The following is a 22,654-nucleotide window of genomic DNA, read 5'->3' on the forward strand; positions in this document are numbered from 1 at the left end:
TGCAGCCTGTGAAAAGGAGACCCCAAACACAGTAAGATAAGCAAAATGAAACGACAGAAAAACACACAGCAGATGAAGGAGCAGGGTCAAAACACACCAGACTTAACAAATGAAGAGGAAATAGGTAGTCTACCTGAAAAAGAATTCAGAATAATGATAGTAAGGATGATCCAAAATCTTGGAAATAGAATAGATAAAATGCAAGAAACATTTAACAAGGACGTAGAAGAACTAAAGAGGAACCAAGCAATGATGAAAAACACAATAAATGAAATTAAAAATACTCTAGATGGGATCAATAGCAGAATAACTGAGGCAGAAGAAAGGATAAGTGACCTGGAAGATAAAATGGTGGAAATAACTACTGCAGAGCAGGATAAAGAAAAAAGAATGAAAAGAACTGAGGACAGTCTCAGAGACCTCTGGGACAACATTAAACGCACCAACATTCGAATTATAGGGGTCCCAGAAGAAGAAGAGAAAAAGAAAGGGACTGAGGAAATATTTGAAGAGATTATAGTTGAAAACTTCCCTAATATGGGAAAGGAAATAGTTAATCAAGTCCTGGAAGCACAGAGAGTCCCATACAGGATAAACCCAAGGAGAAACACGCCAAGACACATATTAATCAAACTGTCAAAAATTAAATATAAGGAAAACATATTAAAGGCAGCAAGGGAAAAACAACAAATAACACACAAGGGAATCCCCATAAGGTTAACATCTGATCTTTCAGCAGAAACTCTGCAAGCCAGAAAGGAGTGGCAGGATATACTTAAAGTGATGAAGGAGAAAAACCTACAACCAAGATTACTCTACCCAGCAAGGATCTCATTCAGATTTGATGGAGAAATTAAAACCTTTACAGACAAGCAAAAGCTGAGAGAGTTCAGCACCACCAAACCAGCTTTACAACAAATGCTAAAGGAACTTCTCTAGGCAAGAAACACAAGAGAAGGAAAACACCTACAATAACAAACCCAAAACATTTAAGAAAATGGGAATAGGAACATACATATCGATAATTACCTTGAATGTAAATGGATTAAATGCTCCCACCAAAAGACACAGGCTGGCTGAATGGATACAAAAACAAGACCCATATATATGCTGTCTACAAGAGACCCACTTCAGACCTAGAGACACATACAGACTGAAAGTGAGGGGATGGAAAAGATATTCCATGCAAATGGAAATCAAAAGAAAGCTGGAGGAGCAATTCTCATATCAGACAAAATAGACTTTAAAATAAAGACTATTACAAGAGACAAAGAAGGACACTATATAATGATCAAGGGATCGATCCAAGAGGAAGGTATAACAATTGTAAATATTTATGCACCCAACATAGGAGCACCTCAATACATAAGGCAAATCCTAACAGCCATAAAAGGGGAAATCGACAGCAACACAATCATAGTAGGGGACTTTAACACCCCACTTTCACCAATGGACAGATCATCCAAAATGAAAATAAATAAGGAAACACAAGCTTTAAATGATACATTAAACAAGATGGACTTAATTGATATTTATAGGACATTCCATCCAAAAACAACAGAATACACATTTTTCTCAAGTGCTCATGGAACATTCTCCAAGATAGATCATATCTTGGGTCACAAATCAAGCCTTGGTAAATTTAAGAAAATTGAAATCGTATCAAGTATCTTTTCTGACCACAATGCTATGAGACTAGATATCAATTACAGGAAAAGATCTGTAAAAAATACAAACACATGGAGGCTACACAATACACTACTTAATAACGAAGTGATCACTGAAGAAATCAAAGGGGAAATCAAAAAATACCTAGAAACAAATGACAATGGAGATACGACGACCCAAAACCTATGGGACGCAACAAAAGCAGTGCTAAGAGGGAAGTTTATAGCATACAAGCCTACCTCAAGAAACAGGAAACATCTCGAATAAACAACCTAACCTTGCACCTGAAGCAATTAGAGAAAGAAGAACAAAAAAAACCCCAAAGCCAGCAGAAGGAAAGAAATTATAAAGATCAGGTCAGAAATAAATGAAAAAGAAATGAAGGAAACAATAGCAAAAATCAATGAAACTAAAAGCTGGTTCTTTGAGAAGATAAACAAAATTGATAAACCATTAGCCAGACTCATCAAGAGAAAAAGGAAGAAGACTCAAATCAATAGAATTAGAAATGAAAAAGGAGAAGTAACCACTGACACTGCAGAAATACAAAAGATAATGAGAGATTACTACAAGCAACTCTATGCCAATAAAATGGACAACCTGGAAGAAATGGACAGATTCTTAGAAATGCACAAACTGCAGAGACTGAACCAGGAAGAAATAGAAAATATGAACAGACCAATCACAAGCACTGAAATTGAAACTGTGATTAAAAACCTTCCAACAAACAAAAGCCCAGGACCAGATGGCTTCACAGGTGAATTCTATCAAACATTTAGAGAAGAGCTAACACCTATCCTTCTCAAACTCTTCCAAAATATTGCAGAGGGAGGAACACTCCCAAACTCATTCTACGAGGCCACCATCACCCTGATACCAAAACCAGACAAAGATGTCACAAAGAAAGAAAACTACAGGCCAATATCACTGATGAACATAGATGCAAAAATCCTCAACAAAATACTAGCAAACAGAATCCAACAGCACATTAAAAGGATCATACACCATGATCAAGTGGGGTTTATCCCAGGAATGCAAGGATTCTTCAATATACGCAAATCAATCAATGTGATACACCATATTAACAAATTGAAGAATAAAAACCATATGATCATCTCAATAGATGCAGAGAAAGCTTTCGACAAAATTCAACACCCATTTATGATAAAAGCCCTGCAGAAAGTAGGCATAGAGGGAACTTTCCTCAACATAATAAAGGCCATATATGACAAACCCACAGCCAACATTGTCCTCAATGGTGAAAAACTGAAACCATTTGCACTAAGATCAGGAACAAGACAAGGTTGCCCACTCTCACCACTATTATTCAACATAGTTTTGGAAGTGTTAGCCACAGCAATCAGAGAAGACAAAGAAATAAAAGGAATCCAAATTGGAAAAGAAGAAGTAAAGCTGTCACTATTTGCAGTACACATGATACTATACATAGAGAATCCTAAAGATGCTACCAGAAAACTCCTAGAGCTAATCAATGAATTTGGTAAAGTAGCAGGATACAAAATTAATGCACAGAAATCGCTTGCATTTCTATACACTAATGACAAAAAATCTGAAAGTGAAATTAAGAAAACACTCCCATTTACCATTGCAACAAAAAGAATAAAATATCTAGGAATAAACCTACCTAAGGAGACAAAAGACCTGTATGCAGAAAATTATAAGACACTAATGAAAGAAATTAAAGATGATACAAATAGATGGAGAGATATACCATGTTCCTGGATTGGAAGAATCAACATTGTGAAAATGACACTACTACCCAAAGCAATCTACAGATTCAATGCAATCCCTATCAAACTACCACTGGCATTTTTCACAGAACTAGAACGAAAAATTTCACAATTTGTATGGAGACACAAAAGACCCCGAATAGCCAAAGCAATTTTGAGAACGAAAAATGGAGCTGGGGGAATCAGGCTCCCTGACTTCAGACTATATTACAAAGCTTCAGTAATCAAGACAGTTTGGTACTAGCACAAAAACAGAAATATAGATCAATGGAACAGGATAGAAAGCCCAGAGATAAACCCACACACATATGGTCACCTTATCTTTGATAAAGGAGGCAAGCATATACAGTGGAGAAAAGACAGCCTCTTCAATAAGTGGTGCTGGGAAAATTGGACAGGTACATGTAAAAGTATGAAATTAGAACACTCCCTGACATGATGCACAAAAATAAACTCAAAATGGATTAAAGACCTAAGTGTAAGGGCAGACACTATCAAACTCTTAGAGGAAAACATAGGCAGAACACTCTATGACATACATCACAGCAAGATTCTTTCTGACCCAGCTCCCAGAGAAATGGAAATAAGAACACAAATAAACAAATGGGACCTAATGAAACTTAAAAGCTTTTGCACAGCAAAGGAAACCATAAACAAGACCAAAAGACAACCATCAGAATGGGAGAAAATATTTGCAAATGAAGCAACTGACAAAGGATTAATCTCCAAGATTTACAAGCAGCTCATGCAGCTCAATAACAAAAAAACGAACAACCCAATCCAAAAATGGGCAGAAGACCTAAACAGACATTTCTCCAAAGAAGATATACAGATGGCCTACAGACACATGAAAGAATGCTCAACATCATTAATCATTAGAGAAATGCAATTCAAAACTACAATGAGATATCATCTCACACCGGTCAGAATGGCCATCATCAAAAAATCTAGAAACAATAAATGCTGGAGAGGGTGTGGAGGAAAGGGAACACTCTTGCACTGTTGGTGGGAATGTAAATTGATACAGCCACTATGGAGAACAGTATGGAGGTTCCTTAAAAAACTACAAATAGAACTACCATACGACCCAGCAATCCCACTACTGGGCATATACCCTGAGAAAACCATAGGTCAAAAAGAGTCATGTACCAAAATGTTCATTGCAGCTCTATTTACAATAGCCAGGACATGGAAGCAACCTAAATGTCCATCGACAGATGAATGGATAAAGAAGATGTGGCACATATATACAATGGAATATTACTCAGCCATAAAAAGAAATGAAATGGAGGTATTTGTAATGAGGTGGATGGAGTTAGAGTCTGTCATACAGAGTGAAGTAAGTCAGAAAGAGAAAAACAAATACAGTATGCTAACACATATATACGGAATCTAAGGGAAAAAAAAAAAAGGCCACGAAGAACCTAGTGGCAAGACGGGAATAAAGACACAGACCTACTAGAGAATGGACTTGAGGATATGGGGAGGGGGTGGGGTGAGATGTGACAGGGTAAGAGAGTGTCATGGACATATATACACTACCAAATGTAAAATAGATAACTAGTGGGAAGCAGCCACATAGCACAGGGAGATCAGCTCGGTGCTTTGTGACCACCTAGAGGGGTGGGATGGGGAGGGTGGGAGGGAGGGAGATGCAAGAGGGAAGAGAAATAGGAACATATTGTATATGTATAACTGATTCACTTTGTTATAAAGCAGAAGCTAACACACCATTGTAAGGCAATTATACTTCAATAAAGATGTTTAAAAAAAATTTAAAAAAGCAAAAAAAACAAACAAACCATATGATCATCTCAATAGATGCAGAAAAAGCTTTTGACAAAATTCAGTGGCCATTTATGATAAAAACTCTCCAGAAAGTGGGCATAGAGGGAACCTACCTCAACATAATAAAGGCCATGTACGACAAACCCACATCAAATATCATTCTCAATGGTGAAAAACTGAAAGCATTTCCTCTAAGATCAGGAACAAGACAAGGATGTCCACTCTCACTACTATTATTCAACATAGTTTTGGAAGTCCTAGCGACGGCAATCAGAGAAGAAAAAGAAATAAAAGGAATACAAATTGGAAAAGAAGAAGCAAAACTGTTACTGTTTGCAGATGACATGATACTATACGTAGAGAATCCTAAAGATGGCACCAGAAAACTTCTAGAGCTAAACAATGAATCTGGTAAAGTTGCAGGATACAAAATTAATGCACAGAAATCTCTTGCATTCCTATACACTAATGATGAAAAATCTGAAAGAGAAATTAAGGAAATACTCCCATTTACCATTGCAACAAAAAGAATAAAATACCTAAGAATAAACCTACCTAGGGAGACAAAAGACCTGTATGCAGAAAACTATAAGACACTGATGAAAGAAATTAAAGATGATACAAATAGATGGAGAGATATACCATGCTCTTGGACTGGAAGAATCAATATTGTGAAAATGACTATACTACCCAAAGCAATCTACAGATTCAATGCAATCCCTATCAAATTACCAATGGCATTTTTTACGGAGCTAGAACAAATCATCTTAAAATTTGTATGGAGACACAAAAGACCCCGAATAGCCAAAGCAGTCTCCAGGGAAAAAAGCAGAGCTGGAGGAATCAGACTCCCTGACCTCAGACTATACTACAAAGCTACAGTAATCAAGACAATATGGTACTGGCACAAAAACAGAAATATAGATCAATGGGACAAGATAGAAAGCCCAGAGATAAACCCAGGCACCTATGGTCAACTAATCTATGACAAAGGAGGCAAGGATATACAATGGAGAAAAGACAGTCTCTTCAATAAGTGGTGCTGGGAAAACTGGACAGCTACATGTAAAAGAATGAAATTAGAACACTCCCTAACATCATACACAAAAATAAACTCAAAATGGGTTAGAGACCTAAATGTACAACCAGACACTATAAAACTCTTAGAGGAAAACATAGGAAGAACACTCTATGACATAAATCACAGCAAGATCTTTTTTGATCCACCTCCTAGAGTAATGGAAATAAAAACAAAAATAAACAAATGGGACCTAATGAAACTTAAAAGCTTTTGCACAGCAAAGGAAACCATAAACAAGACGAAAACACAACCCTCAGAATGGGAGAAAATATTTGCAACTGAATCAATGGACAAAGGATTAATCTCCAAAATATATAAACAGCTCATGCAGCTCAATATTAAAAAAACAAACAACCCAATCCAAAAATGGGCAGAAGACCTAAATAGACATTTCTCCAAAGAAGACATACAGATGGCCAAGAAGCACATGAAAAGCTGCTCAACATCACTAACTGTTAGAGAAATGCAAATCAAAACTACAATGAGGTATCACCTCACACCAGTCAGAATGAGTATCATCAGAAAATCTACAAACAGTAAATGCTGGAGAGGGTGTGGAGAAAAGGAACCCTTTTGCACTGTTGGTGGGAATGTAAATGGATACAGCCACTATGGAGAACAGTATGGAGGTTCCTTAAAAATCTAAAAATAGACTTACCATATGATCCAGTAATCCCACTACTGGGCATATACCCAGAGAAAACCATAATTCAAAAAGACACATGCACCCCAGTGTTCACTGCAGCACTATTTACAATAGCCAGGTCATGGAAGCAACCTAAATGCCCATCGACAGACAAATGGATAAAGAAGATGTGGTACATATATACAATGGAATATTACTCAGCCATAAAAAGGAACAAAACTGGGTCATTTGTTGAGACATGGATGGATCTAGAGACTGTCATACAGAGTGAAGTAAGGCAGAAAGAGAAAAACAAATATTGTATATTAATGCATATATGTGGAACCTAGAAAAATGGTACAGATGAACCGGTTTGCGGGGCAGAAATAGAGACACAGATGTAGAGAACAAACGTATGGACACCAAGGGGGGAAAGCGGCAGGGGGGTGGTGGTGGTGGTGGGATGAATTGGGAGATTGGGATTGACATGTATATACTGATGTGTATAAAATGGATAACTATGAGAACCTGCTGTATAAAAAAAAAAAGAAAATAAAATTCAAAAATTCAAAATAAATAAATACCTTGTAACAAACAAAACAAAACAAAAAAATAGAATATTACTCAGCCATTAAAAAGAATGAAATAATGCCATCTGCAGCAACATGGATGGACCTGGAGATTTTCATACTAAGTGAAGTAAGTCAGACAGAGAAAGACAAATATCATATGATATCACTTATATGCAGAATCTAAAAAAAGAAAATATGATACAAATGAACTTATTTACAAAACAGAAACAGACTCACCAACTTAGAAAACAAACTTATGGTGACCAAAGGGGAAAGGTGTTGGGGGGGGCAGGGAGGGATGAATTCGGAGTTTGGGATTGACGTGTACACACTGCTATATTTAAAATGGATAACCAACAAGGACCCACTGTATAGCACAGGGAACCCTGCTCAATAGTCTCTAATAACCTAAATGAGAAAGTAATTTGAAAAAGAATAAATACATGTATATGTATAACTGAATCACTTTGCTTTACACCTGAAACTAACACCACATTGTTAATCAACTATACTCCAATATAAAATTAAAAAATTTTTAAATAAGATAAAAAGATAGGGTAGCACTCACCTGAAGAGTAACAGCGATAAACACGAGGGTTCCCACACTCTTTCAAGCAAGCAGCCTTCCCTAACGTGCTTTTGACTTTTCGTAAGTCTACCGCCGCAGGCTTAATTAAACTGGGTGTTCACTCAAAGGTGCAATTAAAGAAGAACCCACAAAGGGCACTTGGTCCTGCGGGTCTCCCACATCAGTCCCCGATCTGAGCCGTGCACTAATTGTGCCCTTTGCCCGGGCCTCTTAATGATGATTTTTGCCAAGCCTCCGATCACGATTTTAATTCTTCCCACTTATCCCCGTCTCCAACAACCTCCAGGCAGGAAATCTGGGCCCCGAAGCCAGTTCTTCCGGCAAACATACACTTTTAATTTAAAAATGAAAAATAAAAAGCCCACTGAAAGGCACTTAGCGGCAAATCCAAAACCTGCATCAACGTTCACGCACTACCACCAGAAATGAAAGAGACTCCAGATCACAGATCATCCGGTGGTGAACTCGTAGCCTCGCTTTGTGGGTCACAACCTCCATGGCGCCCACTCCAAGGGGCAGGTTGGCCAGTGTCCCAGTCCACTGGGGCTGTGCTCCCACGCAAATGTGTGACATGGTGCTCCGTGGCTCTTCCGCAGATCACAAGCTCGCTGATGACGGGAAGGATCGGAGCTGTGATTGCTTTTGCAAAAAAAGGATCACTGTCTGGGTTGCAGGAGGAGGACAGAAAAAGTCAGTATAGAATTTATTAAAGGAAAAAAAAAAGACTAAACGGAACCAACGTTCTCTGGAGCGCAGAAGGATTTCCAGCATTCAGGACACTCTTTTCCTTTCTGTGTCCCTTCTTCATGTTGACCCCAAACCAATGCACCAATGGAGCTGGGCATTCTGATAGAGGACAAAGATCTGGGTGACACTCTGGAGAAGTATGAAACAAGATCTGCACCTGACTTTCTCCTCTAATCCATACTTACTAGGTAAGAGGTCATGATATTCTTTTCCCTCTTGACAGAAAAGAGCAAAGTAATTGGCCACCAGAAGAAAAACTGAGATTCTTCTGAAAGATTATCAAGGAACTCAGGGTCCCAAAGACTAAACGAAGAATGTTTATCTGGTCTTCTCTTTCCCAAACTCACTCCAAAGCTAGTACTACTCCCATTCACAAACCCAAACAAATAAATCAAATATACTTCTAAAGTGGGTTTGAATCTGAAGTGTTTGACCTTCTGTTATTATTTTCATTATATGAGAAAAAAAAAAAAGTCCCTTTTAAATACTACGTAGGCCTTGGGAAGTACTATTCTTCCTAATCAAAAACGTAAGGTGGGGGGCTTCCCTGGTGGCGCGGTGGTTGGGAGTCTGCCTGCCAATGCAGGGGACACGGGTTCGAGCCCTGGTCTGGGAGGATCCCACGTGCCGCGGAGCAACTGGGCCCGTGAGCCACAATTGCTGAGCCTGCGCGTCTGGAGCCTGTGCTCCGCAGCGGGAGAGGCCGCGATGGTGAGAGGCCCGCGCACCGCGATGAAGAGTGGTCCCCACTTGCCGCAACTAGAGAAAGCCCTTGCACAGAAACGAAGACTCAACACAGTCATAAATAAAAAAAAAAAAAAAAAAAAAGAGAAAGATTTAAAAAAAAAAAAAAAAAAAAGTAAGGTGGGCTTCCCTGGTGGCGCAGTGGTTGAGAATCTGCCTGCCAATGCAGGGGACACGGGTTCGAGCCCTGGTCTGGGAGGATCCCACGTGCCGCGGAGCAACTGGGCCCGTGAGCCACAGCTGCTGAGCCTGGGCGTCTGGAGCCTGTGCTCCGCGGCGGGAGAGGCCGCGATGGTGAGAGGCCCGCGCACCGCGATGAGGAGTGGCTCCCACTCGCCGCAACTGGAGAAAGCCCTCACACAGAAACGAAGACCCAACACAGCCAAAAATAAACATAATAAATAAATAATAAATAAAAATTAAAAAAAAAAAAAAAGTAAGGTATGTTACTCTCTGTGTTCTCCTCCCCACATTGGGCAAGTCAGTCTCCCCTCTAGCCATGGTCCAAGTTCAAAGCATTGATTTCCTTGAGCCTCCCTCAATAAACAATTAATTCATTGACAGACACTCTTCTTAAAAGTGTCTTCAAGGTATTTGAATTGACAAGGTATCTAACCACTATGAAGACTGACTGTTCCCCTCTACGGTCTAACTGGGGTTTACAGCTTTAGCAACTAACGTCCAAGCACTGGTATTTACTCCACGGAGTTCAAAAGAAATGGACCTTACTGCACAGAGTCCTGGGTCAGGGATGAGTGAGGTGTGGGACATCCAGAAGGCCCTTCTGCCAGTACCATCTCTGGGGCGTGTCCACCAAGATCCCCACTGTGAGCCCTTTACCACCACGGACTTTCCTCTGCACCAAGATAAACCACAAGGAGATGGAAACTCAGCAGGTGGGCTGGAGAAATTGTTCGAACTTAAATAAAATTTTCAGGCGTCAGCTTTCGAGTGAATGAATCTTTGCAATTCTTACTCACCAGCTTGCAGTTTCCTGAATGATTTCTTTTCACGAGCTGGCGATAGAAGCTAGGGATTCCATCACTGCCGGCAGACGGAGTAAATCTGGCTCCAGGCCTGACTTAGGAGTCTGCTTAGGAAGCCTTGACAGCCAGTGTGCCCTGCCTGGAGGTGCAGAGCTCCGGGACCTCCCATCTCCACCCTCACCCAGCCCCACCCCCGACTACGGCACAATTTCCATTCACGAGGGGCATTTACACTGGTTTCAGATGTGCATTGTAAGGAAAGTGGGGATAGACAGGTAGAGTGGGAAATATTGTCAACTCAAGCATCTGGGTTCAGGTATCCTCACCTTCCTGGCACCAGCTTTGTGACCAGGGGCCAGGGAAGTGAGAGTTCAAGGTGGAGAAGAGGAAGGGCCTTGAGAAGCATAGCTCCAAGGCTTCCGATCTCTTCCATCAGGACGCAAGCCTGAGGGATGGAGAGGTTCCCACTGCCTTCTCACAAGTGCTTCTCTCACCTGATAAGCCGATGCATGCTTCTCCCAGCTCTAGAGCACCATCAGATGTGAAACAAATGCTGGGATGAAATTAAACAGCCACTGCGTTCCCGTCACACTTGTAACTGACCTAGATGAGGACTGACCTATACGAGCCAACATGAAGCAGCCCAGGAACAAGACTGAGCCAAAGAGCATGTCCGTCGATGAAACCTATGGTATCACATCATCCAGCAGCAGCTCTGAATCCCCAGAGCAAAGAGCCAGGTACTGGAGATGCCACTGTCTAAACAAAGCCTGGCAAGTCCCTTTCACATGGGGGAGGGAGTTGAAACAGAGGAGGGAAGGGCAAGAGAGTGAAATGATAGGCAATTCAACATGTACCTCTACCCATAACCTAATCTCAGCTTGTGCTTTAAACTGCAAAAACATGTCAAAGAAAAATAGAAAGAGCCAGAAGTGATCCTATGGCTCTTCTTCTAATGGGGAAAAAAAAAGGCACTCTCCACTTTAACCATTCAGGCCCTGGGCATTCAAAAATCTGCATTCTGCCACTGGCTCTGGCTGTTAGAAGTAACCTCACCAGGGGAAGCAGAAGCTCTGCTAAGTGAACAAGGATACAGAAGCAGGTGTCGTGCACTTCGCTCCATCCCAGGAAAGCAGCATCCCTTGGCGAGCAGAGTCATGCTCTGCGAGCCCCAGACCCTGCAGCTCTAATGAGATCAGGAGACTGTATGTTTTCAAAGATTTCCACCCCCCCTCCCGGAGCGATGTCCATGTACCAATAAAACTGGCAGAAGAGAAGTATCCTCTAACAAACGACTGGGAATCGGGGTGTAGCAAACGTTGAGTAGCCAGGTGGGCCGATGAGTTTAATGGATTTGATTCGGTTCCATGGTCTCATCTGGAAACAACCTGGGTTTGCTTGTTTTCATGACAGAGATCACAGCTCTGATACACTTCCCAGGAAGTGCCGCGGGATCAAAGAGACGCTGCTCATCCTGGCATCTGGTGGCCAAGGCACTAGGCTTTGTGAAAATCCTGGAAACACAGACACAATTCCCAGGAAACACAGCAGGATTTGTTTAGGCCATGGCGGTTTCACGTACTCTAACTTTAGAGATTATGTCCCAGATTTCTTTTTTTGTAAACAACTTTACTGAGGTATAGGTTACATGACATAACATTCACACACTGTAAGTGTACAATTCGACGATCCTTAGTAAATGTATAGAGCTGTGTGACTGTCCCCACAATGCAGTTTTAGAACGTTTCCATTGGCCTGAAAAGTCCCACCTGCCCATTTGCAGTGCCTTCCAACCTGCAGCCCCAGCCTCAGGCAACTGCGAATCTGCCTTCCGCCTTCACAGGTTTACCTTTTCTAGACATTTCCTATAAATGGAATCATACGACATGCGGTCTTTTGTGACCGGCTTCTTTCACTAAGCACAATGTTTCCAAGTTCACGCTTACTGCAGCCTCTATCAAGAGTTCATTCATCTGATTGCTGAATAGTAGTCCATTGTATGGCTAGACCACATTTTATTTATCCACTCATCTGTTTCAGCTTATTAAATCTATAAATCCAACTAAGTGACAAGGCTTATGGGCCTCCTCGCAGAAATAAAATAAGAAAGGCTTCCCTAGTTCTAAAATATTCTAGAATTTCTAAAAGTCTCTGTAATGTGTGAAAATACATCATGAGGATACAATACATTCCCTGGAATTTTTGTGCCTATGGGTGGGCGAGGGGAGGGAGCTGGTTTCAATAAGTAAACAACATCCCTGAATTTCACTTTTTTATGTTTTAATAAACATAAACTATTTGAATACACATAAAGTGTTTTATGCTAATCTCCAAGTCCAGCAAGGTCATCAATTCACGGAACAAGCATTTACAACGGTGCAAATAGCCCTGTATTAGGATATGTGAAGTGCACAGTCTTTGGCTCACAAAGACATCTTTATTTCAAGACTGCGCAAATAAATGAGTTTGGGGGTATTTGAAACACTTTTCTCCACCTAAATAGTGTTTAGCTTCCACAGTTGGCCCCCAAAGTCTTAGTAAAGTCACAGCCTTTATCCAGGACACTATATCGCAGTCTGTACTATTTATATACCACGTAAAGGCATCTACCGATTCATTCACTCACCACACGTACGAACCCAGGGCAGCCTGTGTGCCAGGCGCTGTGTTAGACATGGAAGACTCACCAGTGGCAGTCTCATGTGGCTGCTGAACTTCCATTCTCTGTTGGTGAAAGTCTTTAAGAAATACAGCATGTTGGGTTGGAGCAATCCAACATCCCCATAGCTCTGGTAGGGAAGTCCTACCCCACCTCCTGGCTCCTCCTCCCCTTCTATCTTCTGGAGGACCTGCTTCTAAGGGGAGGACCCCCAGGGGCGAGGCAGGCCTGACATCCTGACCCACCACTGCCGCCTGGCCGTCTCCAAGTCCATCCACACGCTCCGTCCACTTCCTCTGTGCAGGGCTCTCCCGGGACCTCTATCTGACACCCCTCAGTCACACGGGGACAGTTACGCCACTGTCAACTGCTGCTGCCCTCATCACCCCTCTGCAGCTGGCCTGCGACCTGTCCAACCACCGCTGACATCGCTCCAGCACAGTAGGCGGGCCTGTTCCGTGGGGACCTCTCCCTGGCCATCAAGTGCTTCATCGGAGGCTGAGCCTTCTCCCAACTGCCCTGCCCAATTAGGCAAGTACTCTATGAAAGCCCGGGCTTCTGGTAATTTATTCTACCCAGCTTTCCTAGCACTAACTTTCCCAAAGTCAAGTCCACAGCTAGAAGAGGCAGGAATTGACTTGACAGGCGTCTCAGAAGCAAATTCTTACTCAGTTCCCACATGTACCTTGACTGGCATGAACCATGGCTTAAGAGCAACGTCTGCTGAACAAAGAAAGGAAGGTTAACATCCAGTGCAGTTATTTTTGCTTCATGCCACCAGGTACAAACAATGTTCTCAGCTTTACAATCGGTGAAGTTTTACAGCAGATCTAAATCTCAGCCACGTAAAAGGAATCACAGAAACAGGGTGTGATGCTAAAGCCCATTTGGCTGCAGGATGTCCAGCCATAAATGTCCCTGGCCTCTGTCGGGGACGCTGGCCTGGCACTGAGTGCTTGAGTAGTCCTGGCCGCGGGGCAGCTGTATCCTTGGTGACTGACTGAGCACAGCTTTGGAAGCCCTCCCCAAGATGTGTCACATCTCCAGTTTCTTTCACAGAAAGGGAAGTTCTTTGTATGGAATTGCATTGGGGTCAGTTGGTGAGAAACGGATCTCTTCCGGGAAGTCACAGCAGGCACTAACCATCTTATGTTTCTGCAGACAACTTAAGGAAACGGCTTAGCAGAATTTTTCTTAATGCTTTTTTTTTTTTTGACTGTTTTTCTTTGCATAGGCATATCATATATCGTTGCCAAATGCTGGGTGAATTTGAACTGATTGAAAGAGGCTCTATTTCCTGTGAACAATTTGTCCTTGCTCAATCCTGATTGTCACTTGCCTAGAACTTATTTAATTTCACATCTCAGCAAATACAGTATTATTTCTCCAGTAGAGTTGTCTTCTGATAGCATCAGTCTCCTGGTTATTTATCATACATATCTGTAATTGAATTACCTACTGCAGTAATGTAATCTACTCTCAAATGGACATAAAAATGCAACATAAAATAAAATTGTTCCAATGTGTACCTCCTCATCATTCTACGTGAATCCTAGTGTAGCTGATTCCCCAGAGAGATGGTGACAAGTAATGAATGACAGATGGGAAGATAAAGATTAGTGAGTTCATGGCCTTCCAGAAATAAAAGAAATTCACCCTCTAAAACTTTATTCTCTTCTAAAATATAGTGTTTTTCAATATTAATCAGGAAGCCAATTCTAGTGTATGTAGGAAAAAGAAGAGTAAAGAATGGAATGATTTAATTTTTTCCAAATGCAACAGTACTACGCTAATATATTTTAAAACTTAGGAAAGAGAAGTAAAGTGCTCAACTTTGCTCTTGTCAAACAACCATTCATCTTGGACAATAAAAGAAGGTAAAGAAAAAGACAAAGACGACAGCAATTCCTTTGAGAAAATTTTCTGTTTTCTTGAGCCCACCATTGGGTTCATCCTATTTTAAATGTCACACCCCAGGGAACTACATAACTTGTCTTTGAAGTTGCTTCAGAATACCCTGCAAAATTCAGAGCCAAGTTTCCCTAGCTCTAGAACCTTTAGATGGCAAAGATTAATTGTGTCAATACCAGTATGTTATAATAAGTTACTTGTTATACTGGACCTTCTCTTGGATCAAGTTTTCGTTTGTTTTGCTCTGTCTGGCATAAATTCTGAATCAAAACAAGTTTGTCTACGTATATTCCAGCTTACTTTAATTTTTTTCCTCTTTTCTTGCCATTAGAAATTGATTCTATATATATCTAAGATAACCAGTACCCGGTAAATTCATCAAAGAAATCAGTGATATCTTTATCAAGCACAACAAAAGCTGCTTCTTCAAACTGCTTCCCAATGAACTAGCTACTCCTCACCTGTTGAATTTATCTTTAAGATGCCACCAATTTGTGCAGGAATTAGAGACAGCAGATTGCCCCCTATCTACAGCTGATTGTTTCTACAAGGCAGCAAGCAGAGTGATAAAAGCCAGTAATTTTCAACAAAACTTCTGCATCTCAATTTTAAAAGGTAGCCGGAGACATATGTGAAAATGTCTACGTTATCAACAACAGTACACAAAGATAGTATAAACAACTTAAAGTGCTTATGTGTACTCATCTTAGGACTCAAGAAAATCGTTCACTTTCTCTGTATAAACATGCAAATAGACACGTGTGGGCAGAAGTGTACCAGGTTCTGCACACAAACTTTGCACTTCGGTGTAACTCAATTTGCTCGAGGGCAAAAGCTACATTTTAAAAATTATTTAACTCTAAACATAAAAACGTGTCACTTTGTTGTTATAATTATACTCTAAGGAATTTGTCTGCATACCTGTAGCAACAATGTCAGGAGCATTTTTAAACACAAATATGGTGTGATTTTAGAATCAAGAATTATGGGGGATTTACTGCAGGATGTGGGACTTTTCTCAAACACCTGTGCGTAGACTACTCCATAAACGGAATCCTTGAGTCTGACATATTATAAACTAATTAACTTGTTCTGTCTCACAAACTGGAGGATTTGTGATCCAAATTTCTTGTTAGGGATTAGTTCCTAACCTTAGTTAACTCTAGAGTTGCTGATCACTTGTTTACATAATGGAATGCCTTTAGACCTTTGGCTGGACCTTTAATAAAGGTCTGTTCCCCCCTCCGCCACTGTCCGGTATGCATACCAGAAGCAAAGCCTTAATTTCGATGACTTTATAACAACAAAAACAGACATTTGGAATCATTAAAAATAATCACGAAGTTAATAAAAATTATGTAATGATTCAGCTAAGCAGCTCTCTCTAGTATCAGGGGCGTATGAGACAGTCCCAAGGAACTAGCATCTGTTATTTTGAGCAATTAGCATACAACACAGAGAAAAGTTTGCTGCTTTTTAACATCTCCGATCAAGAATCTAAAGTGAAGCAAGATTTCTCACTACAAAGCTGTGAGTGGGGATTCAGAAGGTCTACAAATGCTAACACTTAAGCAAAAGATTAGAACGTGCGTAATTCATCATGCCCCACTGGCCGACACCTTTTAACAGCCGCTGCGCTATACGTTTCTATGTTTCATCCTATCCGGACACGGAGAAGGAATCATTTTAAAAGGAGACAGCAGTGAAGAGCACAGGCTTATTTTTACCTAGTTTTGAACATCTCAGAAACATCTTTTGGACAAAGGAAAGCTTTACCACCCAGGAGACCAAAGTCTTTGCTCGCAGCAGGAATCTCACAGCTGTTTGCCATTAAAGCAACCAAATAAGTTAGTGCAGTTTGTAAAAGGAATAAAATGATTAGCATCATTCATCTTCTCCCTATTAAGGAAGTACGTACAAGGCTAAAAGCATGTAAAAGCAGGTACCAGTTCATCACCCCCACGATTCCATGAGCGTGCAAATGATGAGCCTGAGCTGCTATTTCGTGGCAAAGTTTCTGCAAGGAAGAAACTCAAGAAAAAAGAAATCTGCTTCAAGGGGCCCAAGCAGTTACATTTCAGACTGCTTTTTCATTTAAGACAAGCATGGCAAAAAAATCTTTGGGGGTACAAAATCCCTGTTTCCTCTGCAGTAAACGCAGACATAGCAAAAGTTATTGAAATGATACACAAGTTAAGGTATTATCTGCTTGAACTGAAAGTGTGAATTGGTCGCTCAAAATAGTGTATGATAAATTTTACCCTCTCTTCAATAATGAAAGTGGCATTAACTAGCAATTAATTTAGCAATCCTAATTAGGTGTTAAAAATCTTCCCTGGTAAAGTCTGTTTTTGTCTTTCTGTGTCTCCTGTCTCCTTAGGAAAGACTAACTCTATAATTAATAACATACATATCTGTCGTTTCCAAAGGTGGCCATCGTGACAGAGCTCTTCTGGATAAGCTGTGACATACAATTGTTTTGCTTAAATACGAGATTCAACATAAACCTCAATTAAAAAAAAAAAAAGATGCGACAATCATTTGTAACTCCTGGCATTTTAACTAATGTGCACCTGAGAACTTAATGTCAATATTAAACATAACTCACCTTATCTTCACTCAATTTCGATTTCTTTGTGAGTAAATACAGCGGTCACAGGGAGGAAGACAGATGCACAAACAGGAAGAGTTTACAAGGATACGTTTGTCTCTGAAAGGAGTCTTTCTACTTAAGGGCCTTGAGTTTGGAAACCACCTTTCCTGTCCCTTCTTCTAACAAGGCTGACAGCTCCCTCAGGTCAACAGATCAACTCCTCCACCACCCTCCGCCTCTGTGAAATTGCTGCAAGAGCCTCCTGGTCTCGCTCTGCGGACTCGGACCTCCACCCACTCACCCAGCACGGTGCTCCTGGCATCCTCTCGCCCTTTTCCTGCGCTCGCTCTCAGCGCCCCCTGCCGGGGATCCCGGGAACGCCGCAAGTGCAGGAAAGTTAAATCCCAACTCTGAACAGCCGCATCCAGGTACAAAGCGAGGAAAGGGCGAGGAGGTGAACGCGCTTCCCGCCAAAGCCCGGGGAATCGGGATCTGACTGCGCTAGGCCGGGCACCGAGCGCCGCGGAGAGCGATCCCGGGGAGATCACTCCTCGGCGGCGGCTCCTTCGCACGTCTTCCCTCCGGCCCCGAAATCCTGAGCCAGGGGATGCGAAATCGTGGAGCGGCGTAGAGATGCCCGCGGAAAGGGACTGGCCTGGCTACAGCCCACGGAGCAAGCGGTTCCCCAGGCCCCTACATCCCCGGCCGCGACGTTCAGGGCGACCGCCAGCCTCCGTCTCCCTCATTAACCAAAGCGCTCGGTGGAGTTGAGCCCAAGTCCCACCGCCTCCCGGGTTCTCGCGGGCGCCGCAAAGCCCCAGTAACTCGACCAGAAAAACCTTGCCCCAGGCGGCGATTACCGGACTGCGAAGTGTCGGCCACCGGGACCCCTGCCTTTAGCTCCCGACGATGCGAGCCTGGACACGCGCCGGCTGCGTGCAAAGACCTCCACTGCGCACCTTATGGAGGTGTTGGGTAGGGGTGCCCTCTCTCCCACCGCCCGGGCGCCCACCGGGTCGCTTCCGCGCCTTACCTCTGCACACTCAGACCTCTGCAAAGGCAGACAAACTTCCAGCCAGTGTACTCGCTCAACTGTGCGCGCCCCTGCACTAACGGTAGTCCAGACCCTGCCCCCGGGCTGCCCCCCGCCCAGTGCCTGCAGATCGACCCGGCCCGAGATCGACTCGACCCACCCGCCGACCACTGCCGCCCCCGGGTCCTGGCCCCAACGGGGCTCGGTCGGGGCTGCGGCTACGGTCACGCGGGGACGGGGCGGGGGGTCGCTCACCAGGTGGGAGGCGCGCTCCTCGTGCCAGTCATCCAGCGCCGGGGACCCGGAGCGGCTCTGAGGGTCTTCTTCAGCGCCCGGCGAGGGAAGTCGAGGCAGCAGCCGCCGCCCCCGCCACTTCCCCAGAGCCACCCCCAGCTCGCTGCGCTCCGGGCTGGGGCGCCGGCTCGAGCGCCAGGCGCACCGTCCCCGGGCGCGCGGGCGGACCGCGGTTGAGCAGGTTCGCGCCCAACGGGGTCGTCAGACGAGGAGGCAAATTTGGGTGCTCCAGCCAGCTCCGCAGAAGAGCCCGAGTGGGAGAGGGGAGCCCCTCGGATGCGCCACAAGGGCCGGGCCGCCCCAGCCGAGAGAAGTGGAGGGTGGGGGCCGCCGCCGGGGAGGGACCGCGAGCGGCCGGGCGCTGCGGAGCCCACCCGCGGCGGGAGCGCGGCGCGCGGGAGCGGACGCAGCGAGAGCAGCCGCCGCCGGCGCCGCCTTCCCAGCGAGTAGAGCTGCGCGGGGAGCACGGGCCGGGAGCGCGGGGCCGCCTCGCCCCGCCCCCGGCCCCGCCCCCCCGCCGCGCCTCCTCCTCCTCCTCCTCCTCCTCCCAGCCCGGCTGAAACCCGAGCGCCCCTCCCCGTGCCTGACCTCCCTGGGCCCCTCTCCTGACACCTCCCCTTCCCGGGACCGGACCCCCTCCGCTCCCCCGGCGTCCCCCCGGACTCCAGGGGCCCCACTGCTGCCTGCCCAGTGCGACTGCGCCCGAGCGTGGACTTTCAGGGACTCCCTCTCCCCCGCCTTGCAGAGACTTTCTGTAGCTCCTCCGCCCCCGGTCCCGCAGCTCCGACGTGGCTGCTGCGGGGGGAGGGGGCCGGGGGGAGAGTGCGGGGGCGGCATAAAGGGCCGGAGGCAGCGCGGGCGGAGACCCGAGATGTGGCGCGTCCACTCCGCCGGCCTCAGCTCCAGGTACGTGCGCGTCCCCCTGCTGAATGCGGCCGTGTGATGAGAGCGGGGGCAGGGGCCGCGGGGTCCTCCCGACTCCGAGTCTGTGATTTTGTTCTTTCTGTGCGACATCCTCCTGCGCGCTCTGAGCTGGAAACTTCTTAAAGACCGAGGGAGTTGCTGCGGGTTCTCGGAGGAGTGATTTGGGGGTGCGCCTCCCGGCTAGATCGGGTCAATTTCGGCAGAGTTGAGTTAGAGAAACGAACAGATGCGGCGAACCAGGGAGGCAGGTCAGGGGGTCCCCAGGTGGCCACGCTGAGCGTTAAGAGAGGGGCCCCCAGATGGACAAAGTCATCTCGTCCAATTATGGGGCAAATGTTATTGATACTTGCTGCCCTTTTGCCGGATGTTTCGCCTTTATCGAGCGAGTACTCAGGTGAAAAGATTCGTAATTGGAAAGCAGAGTACCTTTCAAGACTCCTGGAATTTGTTGCAAAATTTGTTGATACTCTGTTGCAAAACTTCGGCAGGGAAAGCTGTAAGGCCGCGCCTGACCCTCTCCTTCTGGATGGGGGTGGGGAACAGTCTCTCTGAGCCCTTTTTTCTCCATCTCGGCCTCAAAGAGTGGCTTTCAAATTTCCCTTGCGTATGGAAACTCATGAACGTCCCCACCACGACCCTCTTACCGCAGTGACAATGGAAAGCTCTACGGCCCACATTCACACAGCGGCTCCAGGGCCAGTGGCCGGGTCTTGGGATTCCCGATAGTGGGAGCGGCCCAGCGTGCCCAAGACTGTGCCCTTGAGTTCATCTACAAGACAAAGAACCCATCTCTGGCTGCAAGGTGTCATGGCTCCCGCTGTAGCCACCCAGATCCAAGAGAAAAACAGTCGAAGAACAAATTGACATTGATTTGTCTTTATTTTCTAGAAATATTTTTTAATAAAAGAATTAAATGAAAGGAGTTCCGCAGGTTTCCATGGAAGCTCAGCCCAGCCTCAGAACTCCAGCCTCTCTGTAGCGCTGGTGATGGAGCTGCTGTGGGTACTCAAGGCCTCACTCGGATTTCCTTTAAGACGTCCGGAGGAAATGTCAGTAGCTGGGCGGGTCTCGGAGGTGCATTCTTCCTTGGGTTGTGCTGGGGGCGCTCAGCCTGGTGCCTGGCAGCTGCCGGGCTCCTGAGGCCTTAATGAAAAGCTTAACACGCCTCCTTCTGTGCTTGACACGTGGGGCACTAGCTCCATTCCCGACATTCCGATTCTCCTGTCTACGTGGCACAGAGGCCCAGGAGCGCTCCCCCGGGAGGAGGAGGCTGGCCAAGGTCTAGCCCGGCTGCTCTGTCCCTGGGGAGGTGGGGAGGGGAGGGAGGACACTGCCTTACACCTGCCCTTGCAACCCTTGGGTGGATATGCTGACCTTGTATCCTCCAGACGCCAGGGCAAAGGGAGAAAGAAACTGGAACCCAAATGTGTTTAACTACTCCTTGTTCTTTGCCCCTCAACACTACAGTTAAAGGCAGTAAAAAAAAAAAAAAAAATTCTCTGCATATAGAGAGCTAAGCAGTGGGAAGGAAGTAGCTATCTACTCCATAACCCAGGAGGGCTAGTAACATTTAACTCAATAAGTTATGTAACTTTATGTGTATGTTTGGAGGGGTCGATTTTACAGGTACTTTACAGACTACACCGAAGCATTATTAAAATATGTATTTTTAGTGATAATGAATTACAAATACATTAATAATAAAAATGAGGAATGGGAGAAACCAAATAATAATTTAGGGTGCATCCTTAGTTTTAAAGCAAAATGGAACTAAACTGAAGTCATGATTTTGCCTTGTGACCTGGAGAAAGTTCCTGAACTTTTCTGAGGTATAGTTTCTTCATCAGGAGCTTAAACAAACCTGATGGCACATAGGTCCTTTGTAAACATTAAAGGAAAAAGAAAGTGACATAGGTGAAATACTCACCCAGGGCCCAACACAGAAGTAGGCTGTCTACAACAAAAATTATTTAAAAGAATCCACAGGTGTTTCCTTTTTCCAAATGCAATTTCTGGGATTTTTTCCTTAAAACTACTCACTGAAGAAATTCTGGCATTAAGCTGCGACACATCGCAGTCAAAACTGGAGGTGATCATTTCAAAACAAAACTGTTTAGTTCTCTTCCTTTGAAAATGAAATCATAGCTTTCCCTAAACTGTGTTAGGTAAGCCGTGCAGTTAATGTAAAAGAATGAGAAATCCAACCAAACACGTGGTGGAAATGATGAATTATGGGGCGCTGATTCATGTGATTTGAAAAACGCCATCCATTTCCTGATTCACCTCAGTTTCTGGGTGGAACTGTGAAGGATCTCTTATGTCTCTGAAATAAGTAATTGATTTTGTCTTGTCTTTACTTCCCTCCCTTGTGCTTGAATTCCAGCCACATGGTTAAACTGCCACCTTAGAGGAGAGAAGCCAGGAGGGGCCTGCAGAGAACATCACCCAGAAGAGCTCATGATGCTGCTGTGGGTCACAAGTGACCTTAAAGGGAAACCTTGCTGTTTGTGATCCTTACAATGCGATGAGATTATATTAATATCATGAACAGCTTCAGCCCAGAAGTTGTGACTCTGGACATTTACATCGTAACTGGATTTTCCTACCAATGAGGCGGGAACACATTACAATCACCATCAACATATGTTCTCTTTTCACCCCTGTTTTCCTTCTTTTAGATCCATGGCAT

At 44.3% G+C, this 22,654-nt stretch overlaps 1 protein-coding gene and 1 non-coding gene across 2 annotated transcripts in view; one reads left to right on the forward strand and one right to left on the reverse strand.

Moving 5' to 3' along the window:
- The window catches only part of SEMA5A (semaphorin 5A), a 528,372-nt gene extending 508,888 nt beyond the window's left edge, over window positions 1-19,484 (reverse strand). The window contains exon 1 of the mRNA XM_036846396.1: window positions 19,003-19,484. The gene's annotated coding sequence lies outside the window, so the exon portion shown is untranslated. The remainder of the gene's footprint in view (window positions 1-19,002) is intronic.
- A 2,695-nt stretch (window positions 19,485-22,179) lies between these two features.
- LOC118893734 lies at window positions 22,180-22,249 on the forward strand. The gene has a single exon (XR_005019582.1). It is a non-coding gene; the product is annotated as a small nucleolar RNA SNORD123 (small nucleolar RNA).
- The last annotated feature ends 405 nt before the right edge of the window (window positions 22,250-22,654 follow it).

Source organism: Balaenoptera musculus, chromosome 3 (genome assembly GCF_009873245.2).
Source record: "Balaenoptera musculus isolate JJ_BM4_2016_0621 chromosome 3, mBalMus1.pri.v3, whole genome shotgun sequence".
Lineage (NCBI taxonomy): Eukaryota > Metazoa > Chordata > Mammalia > Artiodactyla > Balaenopteridae > Balaenoptera > Balaenoptera musculus.